General features: G+C 40.5%; 2 protein-coding genes across 6 annotated transcripts in view; one reads left to right on the top strand and one right to left on the bottom strand.

The window, feature by feature from the left end:
• The window catches only part of SUDS3 (SDS3 homolog, SIN3A corepressor complex component), a 1,028,644-nt gene that overhangs the window by 142,670 nt on the left and 863,796 nt on the right, over positions 1 to 22,178 (bottom strand). The gene's annotated exons all lie outside the window — the stretch shown is intronic.
• TAOK3 (TAO kinase 3) overlaps positions 1 to 22,178 on the top strand; it is a 230,835-nt gene that overhangs the window by 96,766 nt on the left and 111,891 nt on the right. For all 5 annotated transcript variants that reach the window (XM_050747905.1, XM_050747901.1, XM_050747900.1 and 2 more), the window contains exon 2: positions 13,292 to 13,393. The gene's annotated coding sequence lies outside the window, so the exon portion shown is untranslated. The remainder of the gene's footprint in view (positions 1 to 13,291; positions 13,394 to 22,178) is intronic.

The following is a 22,178-nucleotide window of genomic DNA, read 5'->3' as shown; positions in this document are numbered from 1 at the left end:
GCAGTGAGCGGAGATCAAGCCACTGTACTCCAGCCTGGGTGACAGTGCAAGACTCTGTCTCAAAAGCAAAAATAAAAACAAAAGTTAGCCGGGCATGGTGTTGCATGCTTGTAACCCCAGCTACTTAGGAGGCTGAGGCAGGAGAATCACTTGAACCCCAGAGGCAGAGGTTGCAGTGAGCCAAGATTGCACCACTGCACTCCAGCTTGGGTGACAGAGTGAGACTCCCTCTCAAAAAAATCAACTCAAGATGGATTAAAGACTTACATATAAAACCTAAAACTATAAAAACACCGGAAGGTAACCTGGGAAATACCATTCTGGATATAGGACCTGGCAAAGATTACGTGATGAAGATACCTAAAGCAATTGCAACAAAAATAAAAATTGACCAATTTAGACTTAATTAAACTACAGAGCTTCTGTACAGCAAAAGAAACTATCAACCGAATAAACATCCTACAGTATGAGAGAAAATGTTTGCAAGCTATGCATCCAATAAAGATCTATTAACAATATCCAGAATCTATAAGGAACTCAAATCAACAAGCAAAAAGCAATCCCATTAAAAAGTGGGCAAAGGACATGAACAGACACTTTTCAAAAGAAGACATGCACACAACCAACAAGCATAGGAAAAAATGCTCAACATCACTAATCATTAGAGAAATACAAATCAAAACCACAATGAGATGCCGTCTCACACCAATGACTGTTGGTCATTCACTCACAGAATGACTGTTGGTGGCTCACACCTGTAATCCTAGCACTCTGGGAGACCAAGGCAGGCAGATCGCCTGAGGTGATCGAGAGGACAGGAGTTCGAAACCAACCTGGCCAACATGGTGAAACCCTGTCTCTACTAAAAATATAAAAATTTGCTGAGTGTGGTGGCGCACACCTGTAATCCCAGCTACTCAAGAGGCTGAGGCAGGAGAATCTCTTGAACCCAGGAGGTGGAGGTTGTGGTGAGCTAAGACTGTGCCACTGCACTCCAGCCTGGGCGACAAAGCAAGACTCCATCTCAAAAAATAAAAATAAAAATAAAAAATGGCAGATGCTGGCAAAGTTGCAGAAAAAAGGGAACATGTATACACTGCTGCTGGGAATGTAAATTAGTTCAGTCATTGTGAAAAGCAGTTTGGCGACTTCTCAACTCAAAGCAGAATTACCATTTGACTCAGCAATCCCATTATTGGTTATTTACCTAAAGGAATATAAATCATTCTACTATAAAGACTCATGTACCCGTATGCTCATTGCAGCACTTTTCAGAATAACAAAGACATGGAATCAACCTAAATGCCCATCAGCAGTGGACTGCATAAAGAAAATGTGGTACGTATACACCATGGAATACTATGCAGCCATAAAAAGAATGAGATCATGTCCTTTACAGCAACATGGATGGAGCTGGAAGCCATTTAGTAAATGAACTAACACAGGAACAGAAAACGAAATACCGCATGTTCTCACTTATAAGTGAGAGCTAAATACTGAGTACACATGGATACAAAGAAGGGAATCACAGACACCAGGGCCTACTTGAGGTTGGAAAGAAGGAGGGAGGGTGAAGATCAAAAAACTGCCATATTGGGTACTATGCTTATTACCTGGGTGGTGAAATAATCTGTACACCAAACCCCCATGCAATGTGCCTATATAACAAACCTGCACATGTACCTCTGAACTTAAAATAAATGGGTTTTTTTGTTGTTTGTTGTTTTTTGTTTTTTGTTTTTTGTTTTGAGATGGAGTCTGGCTCTGTCACCCAGGCTGGAGTGCAGTGGCATCATCTCAGCTCACTGCAAGCTCCGCCTCCCGGGTTCACACCATTCTCCTGTCTCAGCCTCCCGAGTAGCTGGGACTACAGGTGCCCGCCACCAGGCCCAGCTAATTTTTTTGTATTTTTTAGTAGAGATGAGATTTCATCATGTTAGCCAGGATGGTCTCGATCTCCTGACCTCGTGATCCGCCCACCTCGGCCTCCCAAAGTGTTGGGATTACAGGCACGAGCCACCACTCCCAGCCCTAAAATAAATATTAGAAAATAAATTCAAATTCTACTTTTTTAATTGCTGGGTGAAAAAAAAATCCCTTTTATAAATAGGCTTTTGGGGTGGGGGCAGGTTTGACTTGCTCAGTGGTTCCCAAACTTGACTGTGTGTGAAAATTACTTTAAAGAGTTTTGTAAACAAAACTACAAACACTGGAATTTTCAAGGGTAATTAGAGTTGAATGCAGTTTTGGCCTTGGGTGTTGACCGTTGTACCCAGCCACCTTGGGTAAGATAAGATTCTATTCCCTAGTGTTTTCAAGTAAATCTATAGACCCCTGGGAACTTAAAGGTATGAAAATAGGTCTAAAAGTTCTCCACAAGTTTTTAATGTTGTTTTCATTTTGATGATGATCTTTTAAAAAATACATGATGGGCCCGGGCATGGTGGCTCACGCCTGTAATCCCAGCACTTTGATCATGAAGTCTGGAGTTTGAGACCAGCCTGGCCAATATGGTGACACCTCGTCTCTACTTAAAAATTCAAAAATTAGCTGGGCATGGTGGTGCACACCTGTACTCCCAGCTACTCGGGAGGCTGAGGCAGAAGAATCGCTTGAACCAAGGAGGCAGAGGTTGCAGTGAGCCGAGATCGCGCCACTGCACTCCAGCCTGGGCAACAGAGCAAGATGCCGTCTAAAAAAATAAATAAATAAATACATGGAGGATCATCTGGATAACCACATTATCACTAAAGAGTCCTGTGGTTTGCTGTGTTTGTGTTTACCATAATGCCAAGTGGTACCACTTGAATTGTCTTAGACAAATGAGAAAAGAATAGAAACGGAAGTGGAATTAATGTGTAACTGTTAAACTTGCACCTTGTGAAGGCCAGATGATACCAAGCCAGGTTATACAAATGAAGTATTCCTAGGAGTACAGGTACAGAAAAGTGGTCTAATGGTGAGTGAGCATGCCATACTGAAACATAAGAAACACAGTAGAACGGGCCATATTTGTTTTGGAAGTTATTGTATCAACAAAATAATAACATCTGTACTATCAAAGCAATTGTTGAGTTTGATTTGGAGAGAGGTTGTGAATTTGTTTCATATAAGTTGTATAAAAGCCATAAGAGGTTTATTACAGTTTTGTTTGTTTGAGACCGAGTCTCTCACTCTGTTGCCCAGGTTGGAGTACAGTGGCATGATCTCAGCTCACTACAACCTCCATCTCCTGGGTTCAAGTGATTCTCCTGCCTCAGTCTCCTGAGTAGCTGGGACTATAGGCGTGAGCCCACCATGCCCAGCTAATTTTTGTATTTTTAGTAGAGACGGGGTTTTACCATTTTGGCCAGGCTGGTCTTGAACTCCTGACCTCAGGTGATCCACCCGCCTTGGCCTCCCAAAGTGCTGGGATTACAGGCGTGAGCCACTGCGCCCAGCCTATTACAGTGTTATAAATGGGCAGTTTCATCTTTCGGTAGCTCGGGCCCTAAGGCTTGGAGTCATCTTTGACTCCTCTCTTTCTTTCATATTCCAATCAAAGCAGCAAAGCCCATTTGGTTGTTCCTTCTCAGTTATTCTGGAATTCAACCAATTCTTATTACCTCTACCACCAGCACCTTGGTGCTGGCTGCCATCATTTCTTTCTGAGAGTTTTGCAATGGCTTCTTTCTGGTCTCAGTGTTTTTAACCTTGCTTCTGTACAGTCTGTTTCCCACAGAATAGTCAGAGTGATCCTTTTAAACACAGAAGTGGCATTTCTCATGAAATGCTTCAGTGGCTTCCCATCTCACTTATAATAAAATCCAAAATCTTCATCCTGTTATGAAAGGCCCTATCTTTTCTCCTAGTACATCCCCATTGTTCACTTTCCCTTACCCATGCTGGCCTTCTGGCGTTTTCTGGAGTACACAAAACAATCTTGCTATTCCCTCTGCCTGTACCACTCTTCCTTGCCAGGACCTTCAGGGCATACTCCTTCACTTCCTTCATCCTTCAGGTCTCTGCTCAAGTATTACCTTATCAGAGAGCTCTATCCTGCCTGCTGGCCCTGTTTCATTTTATATTTCTCTTTATATTTATTAATACTTCCTGTATAAATATTTATATCTCTCTCTACTAGAATATAAGCTGTATGAGAACAGGAAAGAACCCACAGCCTTGTTCAGTGCTGGACGAATATTAGGTACTTAATAAATATTTGCCAAATGAATGATACATGAATAAATGAGTAAAGTAAATGACTTAAAGTGACTTAAGAAAATGTTAGGGATCTGTGAGGATTTTTAAAATAAGAGATATGAATGATTATTAATCATGTTTGAGAATTCGTGAGAGCAAATTACTGTGTATTACAGTTACACAAAGTTTTCACATTATGTATTCAATACATAACAGAATATTGGGGCATAAGATTGAATAATGGGCCGGGTGCGGTGGCTCACGCCTGTAATCCCAGCACTTTGGGAGGCTGAGGTGGGTGAATCACAAAGTCAGGAGATTGAGACCATCCTGGCTAACATGATGAAACCCCACCTCTACTAAAAATACAACAAATTAGCTGGGCGTGGTGGCAGGTGCCTATAGTCCCAGCAACTCGGGAGGCTGAGGCAGAAGAATGGTGTGAACCCGGGAGTCAGAGCTTGCAGTGAGCTGAGATGGTGCCACTGCACTCCAGCCTGGGTGACAGAGCAAGACTCCGTCTCAAAAAAAAAAAAGACTGAATAATGGGGCAGCCGAGCACAATAGCTCATGCCTGTAATCCCAGCACTTTGGAAGGCTGAGGCAGGAGGATTGCTTGACCCAGCCTGGGCAACATAGCAAGACCCTATCTCTACAAAAAATAAGTTAGCTGGGCATGGTGGCACATGCCTGTAGTCCCAGCTAATTGGGAGGCTGAGACAAGAGGGCTGCTTGAACCCCAGAGGTTGAGGCTACAGTGAACTGTGATCACACCACTGCACTCCAGCTTGGGTGACAGAGTAATACCCTGTCTCTCTAAAACATAAAACATTTTTTAAAATGAAAAAAAAAAGTTATAGTGCAAAATGAAGACTTTAAAAACCTAGCCAAATATTTTAGAATAATTTGGGATTTATATAGACACATCACCACCATTTTTATACTGGTCTTAATTTTCAGATTCATGTGAGGTGCCATTTTTTCTGAAGTAGATGCATAATTGATTTCAAATTGCTGGCCTCATATCAAAGTATCAGACAGAACAAAGATATTCAGTGTTGCTGGACGTGGTGGCTCACGCCTGTAATTCCAGCACTTTGGGAGGCGAGGAGTTTGAGACCAGCCTGGCCAACATGGTAAAACCCCGTCTCTACTAAAAAAAAAAAAAATGTACGGGGTGTGGTGGCATGTGCCTGTAGTCCCAGATACTTGGGACGTTGAGGCACTAGACTCTCTGGAACCTGAGAGGCAGAGGTTGTAGAGAGCTGACATGGTGTCACTGTATTCCAGCCTAGGCAACAGAGCGAGACTGTCTTAAAAAAACATAAAAAAGATATTCAGTGTTAAATTTAAGAGATCCAATGGGGCCTCTACTTTCCCGTCTGTCTCTTATCCTAAACCTCTTTTTTTTTAAGGGAAGAAGAAAATAATACTCCGTGAGAAATCAAAATAATTGCTCAAAAGCAATACATAAAGTCTTAAAGAGTGACTAGAAGAATCTTCATATAATGTCAGTTGACCCAGGAGTAGCCTGAAGGTTATCATTATTATGATCCTCAAAACCCCAGCTACTTCTGCATTATTTGCCAAGTAGAAATTAGATGATCACTATGGTCCTTTTTCAGCTCTTAAATGTGAGGATGTATGTTCACAGTTGTGCTATAGAATCATAGTGGCATAAAAAGCAACTATCATCTAGTTTCATTTTCAACGTGAAAGTACCTTAAAAGCAGTTTTCTTACCTCAGGATAATAGTTAAATATTAGTGGCAAACAGGAACAACAACTAAAACAAAATTTGCTAGTTTTTTTTTTTTTTTTTTTTTTTGGACAATTCTCTTCAAGTCTTATGGGAAGTCATGTGGAAGGAAGCAGGGGAAGAAACCAAATAATCAACTAGTCCTAACTATGTGACTTCGACTGTGGAGCATGTTTCAGAGCTTTGTACCAGCTTCATCTAAGGCTCTATACTTAATTTTAAGTGAGAAATTTATTTATTTATTTATTTATTTGGAGACAAAGTCTTGCTCTGTCACCCAGGCTGGAATGCAATGTCACTATCTTGGCTCACTGTAAACTCCACCTCCTGGGTTCAAGCTGTTCTCATGTCTCAGCCTCCTGAGTAGCTGGAATTCCAAGCATGCGCCACCATGCCCAGCTAATTTTTTGTATTTTTAGTAGAGACAGGTTTTACCATGTTGGCCAGGCTGGTCTTGAACTGCTAACATCAAGTGATCTACCTGCCTCGGCCTCCCAAAATGCTGAGATTACAGGCATGAGCCACCATGCCTGACCTATTTTTTTTTTTTTTTTTTTTTGAGACGGAGTCTCACTCTGTCGCCCAGGCTGGAGTGCAGTGGTGCCGATCTCGGCTCACTGCAACCTCTGCCTCTGGGGTTCAGGCGATTCTCCTGCCTCAGCCTCCCAAGTAGCTGGGACTGCAGGCATGTGCCACCATGACGGCTAATTTTTTGTATTTTTAGTAGAGATGGGGTTTCACCGTGTTAGCCAGGATGGTCTGGATCTCCTGACCTCAAGTGATCCACCCGCCTCAGACTCCCAAAGTGCTGGGATTACAGGCATGAGCCACTGTGCTGGCCCTGTTTTTTTCTTAAACAGGCCCTCAAATTTGTTTACTCTGCAGTCCCATAAGAACCGAATCTAGCACCATATATTTAAGTGTTCTGAGTTCCTTGGGAGGAATAGTAACAGAAGTTCAATCTTACATTAAATTTAAAATTTTCTTGATTGCCCTCCAAAATAATAAAGTATGACTTAGGGCAGCATGATTCAGGAGAATGTTTCCTGTAATGGAAAATCAGAAGTCCTGGATTTTTTTTTTTTTTTTCAGACAGGGTTTTACTTTGTCACCCAGGTTGGAGTGCAGTGGCACAATCTCAGCTCACTGTAGCCTCAGCTTCCTGGACTCAAGCAGTCCTCCCACCTCAACACCCAAGTAGCTGGGACTACAGGCACGTGCTACCACGCCCAGCTAATTATTTTGTATTTTATTTCATAGAGACGGGGGTCTCACTGTGTTGCCCAGGCTGTTCTCCAACTCCTGGACTCAAGCAACACTCCCATCTCGGCCTCCCAAAGTACCAGGATTACAGGCGTGAGCCACTGCACCTAGCCAGAAGTCCGGGATTTTAATTTGGGGATAACGCTGCCACATAGGTGTGATGTGATGCTTCACTTTTCTGAGATTGAATATAAAAAGAAAGGAGTTGAAATGGTGTATCTTTAAAATTCTTTCCAGTATGAAACATTCTAATTCTTATTTACTTTATTAATACTGAAATATTGTGGAGTTTTCAAATTCACTGGCTCCAGGATAGTGCTGCTAGAGAAAAACATTGTTGAGAAGAACATTATTGTTGAGAAAAACATTGAAACACAACTAAGATCTTCCATGAGTCATCTTTCTTGAAGTTTCTGGGAACGGAAAAATTATTTAAAATATTTATATTTCCACTCTCTATCAAGTGTTTCTTCCTTTCTTCCTTTCTTTCTTTCTCTTTTTTTTTTTTTATTATTATTATACTTTAAGTTCTAGGGTACATGTGCACAACGTGCAGGTTTGTTACATACGTATACATGTGCCATGTTGGTGTGCTACACCCATTAACTCATTTTCTTTCTTTCTTTCTTTTCTTTCTTTTCTTTCTTTCTCTCTCTCTCTCTCTCTTTCTCTTTCTTTCCCTCTCTTTTTCTTTCTCATTTTTTCTCTCTCTCTCTCTCTCTCTCTCTTTCTCTTTCTCTTTCTTTCCCTCTCTTTTTCTTTCTCATTTTTTTTTTGATAGAGTCTTGCCCTGTTGCCCAGGCTGGAGTGCAGTGGCGTGAGTGACTCGGCTCACTGCAACCTCTGCCTCCTGGGCTCAAGTGATTCTCATGCCTCAGCCTCCCAAGTAGCTGGGACTACAGGCATGCGCCACCATTCTTTCTTATACTAAGTTAGAATGTCTGTGAGAAATAATTTACTTGATTACCATTGTTAGAAGGTTTCCATTTCGGCCGGGCGCGGTGGCTCAAGCCTGTAATCCCAGCACTTTGGGAAGCCGAGACAGGCGGATCACGAGGTCAGGAGATCGAGACCATCCTGGCAAACACGGTGAAACCCCGTCTCTATTAAATACAAAAAAAAACTAGCCAGGTGAGGTGGCGGGCGCCTGTAGTCCCAGCTACTTGGGAGGCTGAGGCCGGAGAATGGCGTGAACCCAGGAGGCGGAGCTTGCAGTGAGCTGAGATCCGGCCACTGCACTCCAGCCTGGGTGACAGAGCGAGACTCCGTCTCAAAAAAAAAAAAAAAAAAAAAAAAAAAAAGGTTTCCATTTCTTAGAATAAAGAAGTGTTTGTGAAGATAATTATTTCAATTGCACATCCTCCAAGCTAGTTGGATTGTTTATTTGGCCCAAGGGTCTAAAACCTGAAATACTACATTCTTGGCGCAGTTCTACATTCTCACTATAAATGTAATACCTGAGGTTGCAGGAGGTCAAGGAAGAGGGAAAAACTTATTTTATGCCTGTTACTTCATCTTATCCTCTTAGAAGAAAAAATATTCTTGTTTATCTTTTGGGGAAAGGATTAATTTGAATGATCATTTTAATTCTAAGATTGAAATGGAAAAGGAAAGGTGATTTCATCAGATTTTTATGGAATATCCGCTACTTAAAGAAGCCGTAGGGCCCAGCATGTCCACACATAGGTATATGCTCAAGAAAAATGAAAACATATATCCGCATAAAAACTTATACATGAACAATTCTAGTAGCACTATTCATAATGGCCAAAAGGTAAAGCAGTCCAAATGTCCATCACCTGATAAATGGATAAAATGTGATATATCCATACAATGGAATATTATCTGGCAATAAAAAGAAATACTGATTCATGCTATGCATTGGATTTGAAAACATGCTGAGTGGAAAAAGCCAGTCATGAAAGACCACATATTGTTTGATTCTGTTTATATGAAATTCCCAGAACAAGGAAATCTATAAAGATGGAAAGTATGTTAGTAAATTGCTTAGGAATGGAGGAAATGGGGTGGGGCGAGGGTGGGGTAATAGCTAAAGGGTATGGTTTTGTGTGTGTATGTATGGTGATGAAAATGTTCTAAAAATAACTGGTTGGTAATGGTTGTACATATCTGTGAATATGCTAAAAACCATTGAATTGTACACTTTAAATGGGTGGAGTATATGTAGGTGAATTATATTTCAATAATGCTGTTTTTATTTTTAAAAATGTCAGGGGTTACAATGATTAATCCAAATGTGGACTTAGACAATTATCCTCTGAAGAAGCACTTGCCATCCAGTTTTAGAGTACTATGTGTGTTGAAAACTGAAGCAAAGGGAGAAAATAGTAGGTTTTATAGAGGTGACATTGAGCTGGACTGTGAGAATAGTTGGGATTTGGGCCTTATAAGCAGAGGAAACAACTTGGACAAAGACCAAGTGAGAAATGAAATACAAAGTATATATAAAAATGTAACTGAATGGAATTTATTTTTTCCTGATTTTATGAAGTTTAAAAATTTAGGTTAGACTAGTGGTTTGAAGCCAGCTTTCAATGTTCATTAGGTAAAGTTATTATTATTATTATTCTTTATCCCATAGGAAGCAGTGAGAATTTTGAAGGATTTTGAGCAGAGCTATGATATTATCTGAACCATGCTTTAGAAAGATGATTATGGTAATAGTGTTTTTCGAATTCCAGAACAGATAGAGGCTGTAAGAGGAGAAGAAAAGGAGACAGCATATGATGCCAGAGAAATGGAAAAACAGGCCAAAAGAAATATTTGAAGCAGAAATTGGGGATTAATTGAATGTAAGGGACAGGGAAAGAGAACAGTGTTAATGGGAGGTATATGTGAGCCATTTAGGGGAGAAGCCAAATAGATATTTGAAAATACGGGACTGGGGCTTGGAATAATTGTCAGTACTGGCTAGTGACACAGTATTACTTAAAACCATTAAATGGGCAGAAATTAAGATAGCAGCTTGCAGTCACACAGGGGACTTGGGAAATCCTTAGAGGAACACATTCATTTAGACATCAGAGAGAAGAGGAAGTGTAACCAGAATAATTTGGAAAAACAGAAGACAGTTTCATGGGATCCAAGAGACATTTAAGAAGAAGGAAGTGGGGGTAGTAAAATGGAAGAAAATTGAAAATATCCTTTAGGTTTAATGGATGAACTTCAGGAATACTGTCTTCAGCCTCAATAGCAATGCAATATTGTAGCAGAAAAGCAAACAAAGAAAAGATAAAACTGAGAAGGCTTAATTCCTAGAAGTCTTAGATAATTTTAGAACATATATAGAGCTTGGCAACCAAAGATGAAGAGAGTATGCATGCATTTTAAGAAAATTATGTAAAAGTGGGCCGGGCGCACTGGCTCACGCCTGTAATCCCAGCACTTTGGAAGACCAAGGCAGGTGGATCATCTCAAGTAAGAAGTTCGAGACCAGCCTGGCCAATATAACAAAACCCCATCTCTACTAAAAATGCAAAATTAGGCATGGTGGTGCACGCCTGTAATCCCAGCTACTTGGAAGGCTGAGGCAGGAGAATCGCTTGAACCCGGAAGGCAGAGGTTGCAGTGAGCCGAGATTGTATCACTGCACTCCAGCCTGAGTCTCAAAAAAAAAAAAAAAAAAAAAATGACAGAGAAAGAAAATTAATTATGTAAGAAGAGTTAGTAACTAGAGAGAGGATAATTAGCCCGGCATGGTGGCACGAGCCTGTCGTTCCAGCTACTCAGGAGGCTGAGGCATGAGAATCGTTTGAACCTGGGAAGGTTGCAGTGAGCTGAAATCTTGCCACCGCGCTCCAGCCTGGGCGACAGAGCCAGACTCTGTCTCAAAAAATAAAAAAAGAAAGGGGAGAGGGAGAGAGAGAAAGAAAGAAGGGAGGGAGGGAGGAAGGGAGGGAAAGAAAGAAAAAAACTATTTTATAGGAATGAATGTTTCCTGATTTGTAAGATACCTTATTTGAAACTACCTTCTTTTTTCTGAGATGGAGTTTTGCTCTTGTTGCCAGGCTGGAGTGCAATGGTGTGATCTCAGCTCACTGCAACCTCCACCTCCCAGGTTCAAGTGATTCTCCTGCCTCAGCTGCCCGAGTAGCTGGGATTACAGGCATGCACCACCACACCCGGCTAATTTTGTATTTTTAGTAGAGACGGGGTTTCTCCATGTTGGTCAGGCTGGTCTCGAACTCCTGACCTCAGGTGATCCACCCGCCTTGGCCTCCCAAAGTGCTAGGATTACAGACGTGAGCCACCGCACCCGGCTGAAACTACTTTCTTAGAAATTTAGCAACTGGTGTTCATATGATGTCATAAGGAATATTTTAGTTTATTGGTGCTATAGTCAGACTACATTAGCAAAGTAGACATGCAAACATTGCAGTGATTGATTGGTTAGTGGTTAGGTAAAATGTGATGCTGAATTCAAGCAAGTTTTAGCTACCAATTAATCTAAAGCATTCCACAGCCACAGAATCAGAAGGAGTAACAAAAATAATGAAAACGTTCAGTTTATAAGTATAGGCATGAGACAAGAGTGGGATATTCTCAGCAAGAAAAATGTGAAAACGGAAGTCCATAGTTTTTTTCTAGTTTTTTCCTGTAAGGCCTTCATCTACAATGCTAGTCAAGCTTCTAAAAATTATTCCAATAGATGTAAGTTTTAAATTGTTATATTCTTTGACCAAATAATTCTACTTCTAGAAAGCCATTCTCAAGAAAGCCCCCAAAATGTAGATAAGTAATAGGCACCAAGATCTTCCAGACACGATAATTTTCAATAGTTCAACACAAGGTTGAAAATAGCCTTGGTTTCTGATTGTGGAGAAATGGTTGTGAATGAATTACGGCTCTTCCATAAGACAGACATTAAGCAGTCATTAAAATGACCTTTGTGAACAGTATTTGGTGACATGGCAAAATAGTCATAGGGTTAGATAAAAGAGGTGAACTATGAAATTATACATATAATGTGATCTCAGCTGCATTTTAAAAATGCAGGCAGAAATAAATACGTGCATGGAGAAAAGTATGCCAGATTGTTAATGGAGTTTTGCTTGGATAGGATTATGGATTTTTTTTCTTCCCTTTGTGTGTGTGTGTGTGTGTGTGTGTGAGATGGAGTCTCACTCTGTCACCAAGGCTGGAGTGCGGTGGTGCGATCTTGGCTCACTGCAACCTCTGCCTCCCGGGTTCAAGCGATTCTCCTGCCTCAGCCTTGTGGGTAGCTGGGATTACAGGTGCCAGATTTTTTTCTTAATAGTGTGTATTTCCCAGGTTTTTACATTGGGCATGTACTTCTTTAATAGATAGTTTAAAAATAATCATGCTCATGCCTGTAATCCCAGCACTTTGGGAGGCCAAGGTGGGTGGATCACTTGAGATCAGGAGTTCAAGACCAGCCTGGCCAACATGGTGAAACCCCGTCTCTACTAAAAATACAAACATTAGCCAGGCATAGTGGCAGACGCCTATAATCCCAGCTACTCGGGAGACTGAGGCAGGAGAATTGCTTGAACCTGGGAGGTGGAGGTTGCAGTGAGCTGAGATCACACCACTGCACTCCAGCCTGGGCAACAGAGCGAGTCTCCATCTCAAAAAAAAAAAAAAAAAATCATCATCATCATCACCTGGAAAATGTGGAAGATTGGTTATAGGAGAGCCTAGGAAAGGAAAGGTAGAGTAATCAATGCAAATCATCATGTCTATTGGAAAAGCAATTCAAAATAGAAGCCTTACTGACAGAGAATCGGTAGCATTACCGCATGCTATCAGATTAGTGCTGTCTACGGGTAGCCTCTATTAGGTTACCCTGGACACAAACAAACCAGTGGAAGCCTCAATATAGATTCTTAAATCTAACAACACATTTGTTTCCCAGATACTGCCTGTGGAAGAGTAGTTTGCGTCTTGTAGAGCATCTTACCTTTTAAATTTGCCATCCACAAACAGATGAAGATAAAATTTTAACTTTGTAATATTACATTTGTAAATATGTAAAACTACCACATGAGCAATTATTGATTCTTTAATTTTGCTGGTAATTACGTATTTTGTTCTTCTTTTTCCGCAGGTTGCATCATAAATACAAAGGACTGAAGTTATAAAAGAGAAAAAAGAAGATTGCTGCTAAAATGAATCTGAGCAAGATAGAATATTTGCCACACACAAAAAGGTATTGTCTATACAACTTAGCTTTCTCCTAAGAAATGGAAAAAAATAACATTTTCTGGGTTTTTGGATGAATTTTTATCTTTGAAAGAAAAATAAAAGGGAAAGTAAAAAATTAATAAAATTGGGATAAAATATTCTTTTGTAAAAATCTTTGGCCAGGCGTGGTGGCTCACGCCTGTAATCCCAGCACTTCGGGAGGCCAAGGCGGGTGGATCACCTGAGGTCAGGAGTTCGAGACCAGCCTGATCAAAATGAAGAAGGCCTGTCTCTACTAAAAATGCAAAAAAAAAAAATTAGCCGGGCATGGTGGCGCATGTCTGTAGTCCCAGCTACTGGGGAGGCTGAGGCAGGAGAATCTCTTGAACCCAGGAGGTAGAGGTTGCGGTGAGCCGAGATCATGCATTGCACTCCAGCCTGGGCAACAAGAGCGAAACTCTGTCTCAAAAATAAATAAATAAAAATAAATAAAAATAATAATCTTTGAGCTTCTATTTATTTCCTAAAATTTTTTTTCTTCTCAGTTATAGTTTACAATATGGAGAATTATTTGGTTAAAAGAAATGAGCTTACTTAAACTTTCTTGATTCCTATTGTCAAATTATTTTCTGGAAATATATATATTATGATTTTTTTTTGCAGTACTTTATAGTTAGATTTGAAATTACCTAAAAGGTTTTGTATCACTTCTTCTAATTACAGAAGTAATAGACTTTGCAAAAAAATTTTTTAGAAAATACATAGAAACAAAAAGAAGGAAATAAAAAATTACCCAAAATTTCAACACCTAATTTCAGATAAAACACAAGCTACAAAGAAACCCAAACTTATAGGTCAAAGAAGTCACATTTCCCATATGCACTGTCGTATTCCTTCTGTGCTTTCCCTAATTATGCCTCGCCTCTTTTGCTAAAACAAAACAAACAAACAAGAAACTGCCTTGTAGGAATTCCCAAAAGTGTATTACTAGGTCAAAGGGCATACCCATCCTATTCTTCAAGCAATGTATAAAAAACTATTTCCTTATACCCTTACCAAAAAAAAGTATCTTTTTTCCTCTTATTTTGCCAATTTGGTCGGTGAAATGAGGTGTCATATTATTTCCGTTTTTACTTATTTGATCATTAGTGAAGTTACGTGTTTCATATTTTAAATGGACACTCCTGGTTGGTTTTTTTTTTTTTAATTTCCTACCTGTCTCTTTTGAGTTTGTAGGTAAGTGTATGTGTGTGTGTGTTTACCTCTCTGATATTCAGAATAGCTTTTTTATTTTTCTTCCTGAGACAGTGTTTCATTCTGTCACCCAGGCTGGAGTGGAGTGGTGGCGCAATCTCAGCTCACTACAACCTCCGCCTCCTGGGTTCAAGCAATTCTCCTGCCTCACCTCCTGAGTGGCTAGGATTACAGGCGAGCGCCACCACGCCCAGCTAATTTTTGTATTTTTAATAGAGACGAGGTTTCACTATGTTGGCCAGGTTGTTCTCGAACTCCTGACCCCGTGATCTGTCCTCCTCAGCCTCCCAAAGTGCTGGGATTACAGATGTGAGCCACTGCGCCTGGCCCCGAATAGCTTTTAACTGGCAAATATTTTGCAAAAATTTTCTCTACTTCTTTTAACTTCTTTTTTTTTTTTTTTTAATTTTGAGACGGAGTCTCGCTCTGTTTCCCAGTCCAGAGTGAAGTGGCACAATGATGGCTCACTGCAACCTCTGCCTCCCAGGTTAAAGGAATTCTCCCACTTTAGGCTCCCAAGTAGCTGGGATTACAGGCGTGTGCCACCACACCCAGCTGATTTTTGTGTTTTTAGTAGAGACAGGGTTTCACAATGTTGGCAAGGCTGGCCTGGAACTCCTGACCTCAAATGATCCGCCTGCTTCTGCCTCCCAAGTGCTGGGATTACAAGCATGATCTACCACACCAAGACTCATTTCAATCTGGTACATTACATCTTTCTACAACAATAATGTGAACATATTTAAAGAGCATAATTTGTTTTAACAGGTATATTCTGTGAAACCACCAACATAGTGGAAATAAACATATCCACTATCACTCCCAAAAAGCTTCATCATGCCCCTTTTTAACCCCTCCTACCTACTCCTTTTTACCTGCCATCGCCACCCGCATCCCCCAGGTAACATTTGATGTGATTTCTATCTCTTTAAATTAGTTTGCAGTTTCTAGAATTCCATATAAGTGAAATCATAAAGTATGTACTATTTTTTGTCTGACTTCTTTTACACGGCATAATTATTTTGAGATTCATTCATATTGTAGTGTATATCTGTAGTTTATTTCATTGCTGAGTTACAGTCCATTGTATGTATCACAGATTATCCATTTATTTGTTGAGGTACATTTGGGTTGTTTCCAATTTTGGCTATTAAAGCTACTGTGAACATTTGCATACAGGGCTTTGTATTGACATATGCTTTCATTTTTCTTGGGTAAATACTTGAGTATAATGGCTACATCATATGATAGGTGTATGTTTAACTTTTTAAGAAACTGCCCAGTGTTTTCCAAAGTGTTTCACCATTTTACGTTCCCACCAGCAGTGTATGAAAGTTACAGTGACTCCATATGTTAATGGCTAACATTAAAAAGACTGAGTTTTGAGACAGAGTTTCGCTCTTGTTGCCCAGGCTGGAGTGCAATGGCGCAATCTTGGCTCACTGCAACCTCTACCTCCCGGGTTCAAGCGATTCTCCTACCTCAGCCTCCCGAGTAGCTGGGATTACAGGCGCTCACTACCACACACGGCTAATTTATGTATTGTGGTAGGGATGAGGTTTCACCATGTTGGCCAGACTGGTTTTGAACTCCAGACCTCAGGTGATCTGCCCGCCTCTCATGGGTTTTAATTTGCATCTCCCTAATGAGTAGTGATAGTATGCATCTTTCTTTTGCTATCCATCCATCTCACTTGGTAAAGTGCTTGTGTTCAAATCTTTTGTCCATTAAAAAAATTGGGTTTTCTTATTTTCTTATTATTAAGTTTTGACAATTCTTTATGTTTTCTGGATCCAGGGGTCCCATTATGAGACATAATTTGCAAAGATTTTCTCCCAATATGTTGCTTGTCTTTTGATTTTCTCAAATATCTTTCAAAAAGCAGACATTGTTAATTTATGAAATTTTCCTTTGATGGATTGTGCTTTGGGTTATTAACTAAGAAATTTTCATCTAACCCGGGGTCACAAATATTTTCTCCTGTACCTTCTTCTAAAAGTTTTATTATTGTAGATTTACCTTTAATTCTATAACCTATTTGGAGTCAGTTTTTATACAGTTGTTAGTATGGACCAAATATATCTGTTTTCTTGCATATTTGGATGCAGTTGTTCCAGTACCATTCACTGAAGACAATTATTTCTTCATTGGATTGCCTTTGTACTTCTACCAAATCTCAGCTGTCCATAAATATGTGGGTCTACTTCTGGGCTTCCTATTCCATTGCACTGATTAATTTGTCTATCTCTGTGCCAGTATTGCACGGTCTTGATAACTGTAACTTTATAATAAAGTTTGAGATTATTTTATGCCAGCTCTCCGACTTTGTCCTCCTTTTTCAAAGTTGCTTTGGTTATTCTGGGTCCTTTGAATTCTCATACGAATTTTAGATTAAACTTCTCAACTTCTGTTTCTAAAGAAAAATGTTGAGTCTTCTGATTTATAAACACTGTATATCCCTTCATTGTGTCTTTATGTCATTATTATTTGTCATTTTCAGTGTACAGTTTTTATATATGCTTTGTTGGATTTATCCCTAAGTATTTCCCCTTTTTTTTTTCTTTTTGAGATGGAGTCTTGCTCTGTCACCCAGACTGGAGTGCAGTGACACGATCTCAGCTCACTACAAACCAGTTTCAAGTGATTCTGCTGCCTCAGCCTCCCAAGTAACTGGGATTACAGGCGTGTGACACCACACCTGGCTAATTTTTGTATTTTTAGTGGAGACAGGGTTTCACCATGTTGGCCAGGCTGGTCTCGAACTCCTGACCTCAAATGATCCACCCACCTCAGCCTCCCAAAGTGCTGGGATTATAGGCGTGAGCCACTGTACCCGGCCCTATTTCACATTTTTTATGCTACTATGATATTTAAATTTGATTTTCTTTTTCTTTTTTTTTGAGATGGAGTCTCGCCCTGTTGCCCCAGCTGGAGTGCAGTGGCACGATCTCAGCTCTCTGCAACATCCACCTCCCAGATTCAAGCAGTTCTCTGCCTCAGCCTCCCAAGTAGCTGGGACTACAGACACCCACCACCATGCCTGGCTAATTATTTGTACTTTTAATAGAGATGGAGTTTCACCGTCTTGGCCAGGCTGGTCATGAACTCCTGACTTCTTGATCCACCTGCCTTGGCCTCCCAAAGTGGTGGGATGACAGACATAAGCCACCATGCCCGGCCTTGATTTTCATTTATTCATACACAGAGACATAATCATTTCAGGCCAGGCACAGTGGCTCACACCTGTCATCCCAGCACTTTGGGAGGCCAACATGTGTGGATCGCTTGAAGCCAGGAATTTGAGACCAGCCTGGTCAACGTGGCAAAAATCCTGTCTCTACTGAAAATATAAAAATTAGCCAGACATGGTGGTGCATGCCTGTAATCCTAGCTACTTGGGTGACTGAGGCACGAGAATTGCTAGAAGCCAGGAGGCAGAGGTTCCAGTAAGCCAAGATCGTGCCACTGCACTCCAGCCCAGGTGACAGAGGGCAGAGTGAGACTCTGTCTCAAAAAAATAAAAAAGAAATGTAATCATTTTATGCATTGATCTTCTGTACTTTTTAATAAGCTAATAAGTTCTAGTAGCTTTTGTAGATCCCATTGAATTTTTTGACAGATGATTATGTTGTTTGACAATAAAAAGTCTTACTTCTTCCTTTTCAGTCTTTATGCTTTTTTGTTTCTTTTTTGTTTACTGCACCTGTACAGCATCTGGCACAATGTTTTTGTTTGTTTTGGTTTGGTGTTGTAAAGAGAGAGGATCTTGCTATATTGGTCAGGCTGGTCTCAAACTCCTGGTCTCAAGTCATCCTCCCGCCTTGGCCTCCCAAAGCGTTAGGATTACAGACATGAGACATCACACCCAGCCCCAGCACAATGTTGAATGTAAGTGTTGCAAGTAAACATCCTTGCCTCCTTCCTGATTCTGTATTTAACATGCCTTTTTTCTCTGGGTACTTTTATGATTTTCTCTTTATCACAAGTTTTGAGCAGTTTATTATGATGTGCCTTCATATAATTTTCTTCATATTTCTTGTGCTTGAGGTTCAGAGACCTTCTTGGATCTGTGGGTTTATACTTTTCATCAAATTCATAATTTTCTCCACTATTACTTCCTCAAATAATTTTTTCTGTCCTGATATCTTTCCTCCCCTTCAGGGGCTCCACTTAGACATACAGTAGGCCACTTGAAGATGTTCCACAGCTCACTGATGCTCTGGGTCACGGGTTTGTTTTTTTTTTTTTTTTTTTTTTTTTTGGTTAGTCTTTTTTCTGTTTTATTTTGGATAGTTTCTGCTGTTGTGTCTTCAAGTTCAGTAGCCCCTTTTTCGGCAGTCTCCTCTGCTATGCTTCCCGTGCAGAGGATTTTTAAATCTCAGACATCGTAGCTTTCACCTCTAAAGGTCTAATTTGAGGGCCAGGTGTGGTGGCTCACACCTGTAATCCCAGGACTTTGGGAGGCCGAGGCAGGTGGATAACTTGAGGTCAGAAGTTTGAGACCAGCCTGGTCAACATGTTGAAACCCTGTCTCTACTAAAAATACAAAAATTAGCTGGATGTGGTGGCACATGCCTGTCATTCCAGCTACTTGGGACACTGAGGCAGGAGAACTGCTTGAACCTGGGAGGCAGAGGTTGCAGTGAGCTGAGATTGCACCACTGCACTCCAGCCTGGGCGACAGAACGAGACTCCATCTCAAAATGAATATATATATATATATATATATGCATAAAATAAGGGTTTACTTTGAATCTGTCTCTGCTTTATATTTTGTCTGTGTCTGCTTTACATGTTTGATATTTTCCCCAACGTTTTCCCTGTATGGAATACAACTATATTAAATGTTTTAATGTCCTTGACCACTAATTTTAACACATATCATCTATATCAATTATGGTTTGGTTTCAATTATTTTTCTCCTCATTATGAATTATATTTGCCTGCTTTTCTGCATACCTGGTAATTTTTTGTGGAGTGTTAGATATTGTGAATTTTACCTTTTTAAATACTGGATATTTTTATATTCCTTTAAGTATCCTTGGACTTTGTTCTGGAACACAGTTAAGTTACTTGGAAATAATTTCATCCTTTTAGGTCTTGCTTTTAAAATTTGTTAGAGCCAGGCACAGTTGGTCATGCCTGTAATCCCAGCACTTTGGGAGACAGAGCCGGGAGGATCACTTGAGTCCAGGAGGTTAAGGCTGCAATGAGCCGTGATTGTACCCTTGCACTCCAGCCTGGGCAACAGAGCAAGACCCTGTCTCACAAATAAAAAATAGACAAAATAAAATTTGTTAGGCATCACAGACCAGCATTTAGTCTAGGGTCCCTACTATGAAGGCAAGACTCTTCTGAGTAGCCTCCAGAATGCTCTGTGAATTGAGATTTTTTTATCCTGGCTAGGGGGAATGAGTGCTGTTCACAGCCCTTTTTGAGCTATAGGTACTGCAGTCTCTATTCCTTTCAGATCGTTTTTTCCCCTGGTCTAAGGTAGTTTTCTCATATGCATGCACCAATCAGTGCTCAGCTGAAGACTTGAGGGGAACCCTATGCAAATCTCCATATCCCGTTTCTGTGCTGCTCTCTTCTACCTGGTACTCTGCCCTGCCAACTCTACCCACCTTGGTCAACCCGGACTGTCATCTTTGTCTCCTCAACTCAGGGAGTTCACCAGGCTCTAACTGGATTTCCCCTCTGGGCACCATGGCCTAGAAATTCTCCCAGGGCCTGAAGCTCAAACATTTGATGGCTTACATCAGTTGCTTATCTTCTGTCAGGGATCATTGTCTTTCTTTGCCTGATATCCATTGTCTTCAAATACCATCATTTGTATGTTCTATCCAGTGTTTTTGTTTGTTTGTTTTTTGAGATAGGATCTTACTCTGTTGCCTGCGCTGGAGTGCAGTGGCATGATTTTGACTTACTGCAACCTTGACCTCCGGGCTCCAGTGGTCCCTCCACCTCAGCATCCTGAGTAGCTGGGACTACAAGCGTACGCCACCATACCCAGCTGCTAAGGTTTTATATCTTTTATAGAGATGCAAATTGTTGCCCTAGCTGGTCTCGAACTCCTGGGCTCAAGCCACCTGCCCACTTTGGCTTTCCAAAGTGCTAGGATTACAGACATGAGCCACTGTGTGTGGCCTTGTCCAGTGTTTTAATTGTTCCTGGTGGCAGGTAATAAATCCAGCCCCTGTTACTCCATCTTGGCTAGAAGCAGAATTCCCTTCATTACATGTTTAAGATAAAGAAGTTATTAATTATATATAGTCAAGTTTATTGATTTTTAGTTTATGGGTTTGCCTCTGGTATCTTGCTAAGTAATTAAATATTCACTTGTAATTTATTCTAGAAGTTTTTATGGTCTCATTTTCACATTTAAATATTTATTTCTTCATAAAATGGTTTTAGTCTGTAATCCGTGTTTTCCCCCCAAATCCATGGCACATAGCTTTATTCACATGGAAGCCAAAATATTCTAAAGTTTATAATGTGTTTTGGTGATTGAAAATATTTTAATTATCATAAGTTTAGTTCATAGATCTTTTTGGTTTTCTTAAACACAGTTTCATAATTTGCGTTTTATGCATAGTCTCCAAAAAGGCGAATCTTTGATTTAATCCATTGTGTCTTTTTTTGTTATTCTCAGACATAAGCAATAAAATCAAAACACTTTTTGAACTTTTTGTTTTTTGAGATGGAATCTCGCTCTGTCGTCACCAGGCTTGAGTACAGTGGCACGATCTCGGCTCACTGCAGCCTCCACTTCCCGGGTTCAAGCAATTCTCCTGCCTCAGCCTCCCTAGTAGCTGGGGCCACAGGAGCACCACCACGCCCAGCTAATTTTTGTATATTTTTAGTAGAGATGGGGTTTTACCATGTTGACCAGGATGGTCTTGATCTCTTGACCTCATGATCTGCCTGCCTTGGCCTCCCAAATTGCTGGGATTACAAGCGTGAGCCGCCACTCTCGGCCACTTTTTGAGTTCTTATTTTGTGCTTTCCTTCACCTGATTGACAAATAGCTGGATTTCAGTTACTTTCCCAGTAGTATTGATGTAGTAACTTCATGCTTGATTATTGGCATCCATGGATTGGCAGGATGACTGCCTAGGACAGGTGCATTGTTGGCGGAGGGATCCTTTTTCCCATATAAACCTTCAGTGGTTCCCCTTTCCCTCAGGATAAAGTCTAAACTTCTTAATATGGCTTAAAGGGCCTTTTGCAGTTTTTCTTGGCTCAACACCAGCTTCATGTGTTCTCCTTGCAACTCTCCCGTACAATTCATACTGAATGAACTAATTTTATTTTCTCTAAAAAGGCATGCTTTTTCACGTCTAAGTAAAAAACAGGCTGGGTCACCCTATAATATCCTTATATTAAAAAACAATTGCTTTCCCCTCATAATCCAATCAGTTACAACCATTTTACCATTTGTGTCCTTATAATTTAGTGTCTATAAGTCCATTTGACTCCTAAGCCCTTTAAGGACAGGGACCACATCCCATTCTACCTCCAAAACTCAGTACAGGATATGGCAGATAGTGAGCATT

Source organism: Macaca thibetana, chromosome 11, assembly GCF_024542745.1.
Source record: "Macaca thibetana thibetana isolate TM-01 chromosome 11, ASM2454274v1, whole genome shotgun sequence".
In the NCBI taxonomy this organism is placed as follows: domain Eukaryota; kingdom Metazoa; phylum Chordata; class Mammalia; order Primates; family Cercopithecidae; genus Macaca; species Macaca thibetana.
The sequence above is the reverse complement of the archived record's forward strand: the minus strand, read 5'-3'. Positions and strand labels throughout refer to the sequence as shown.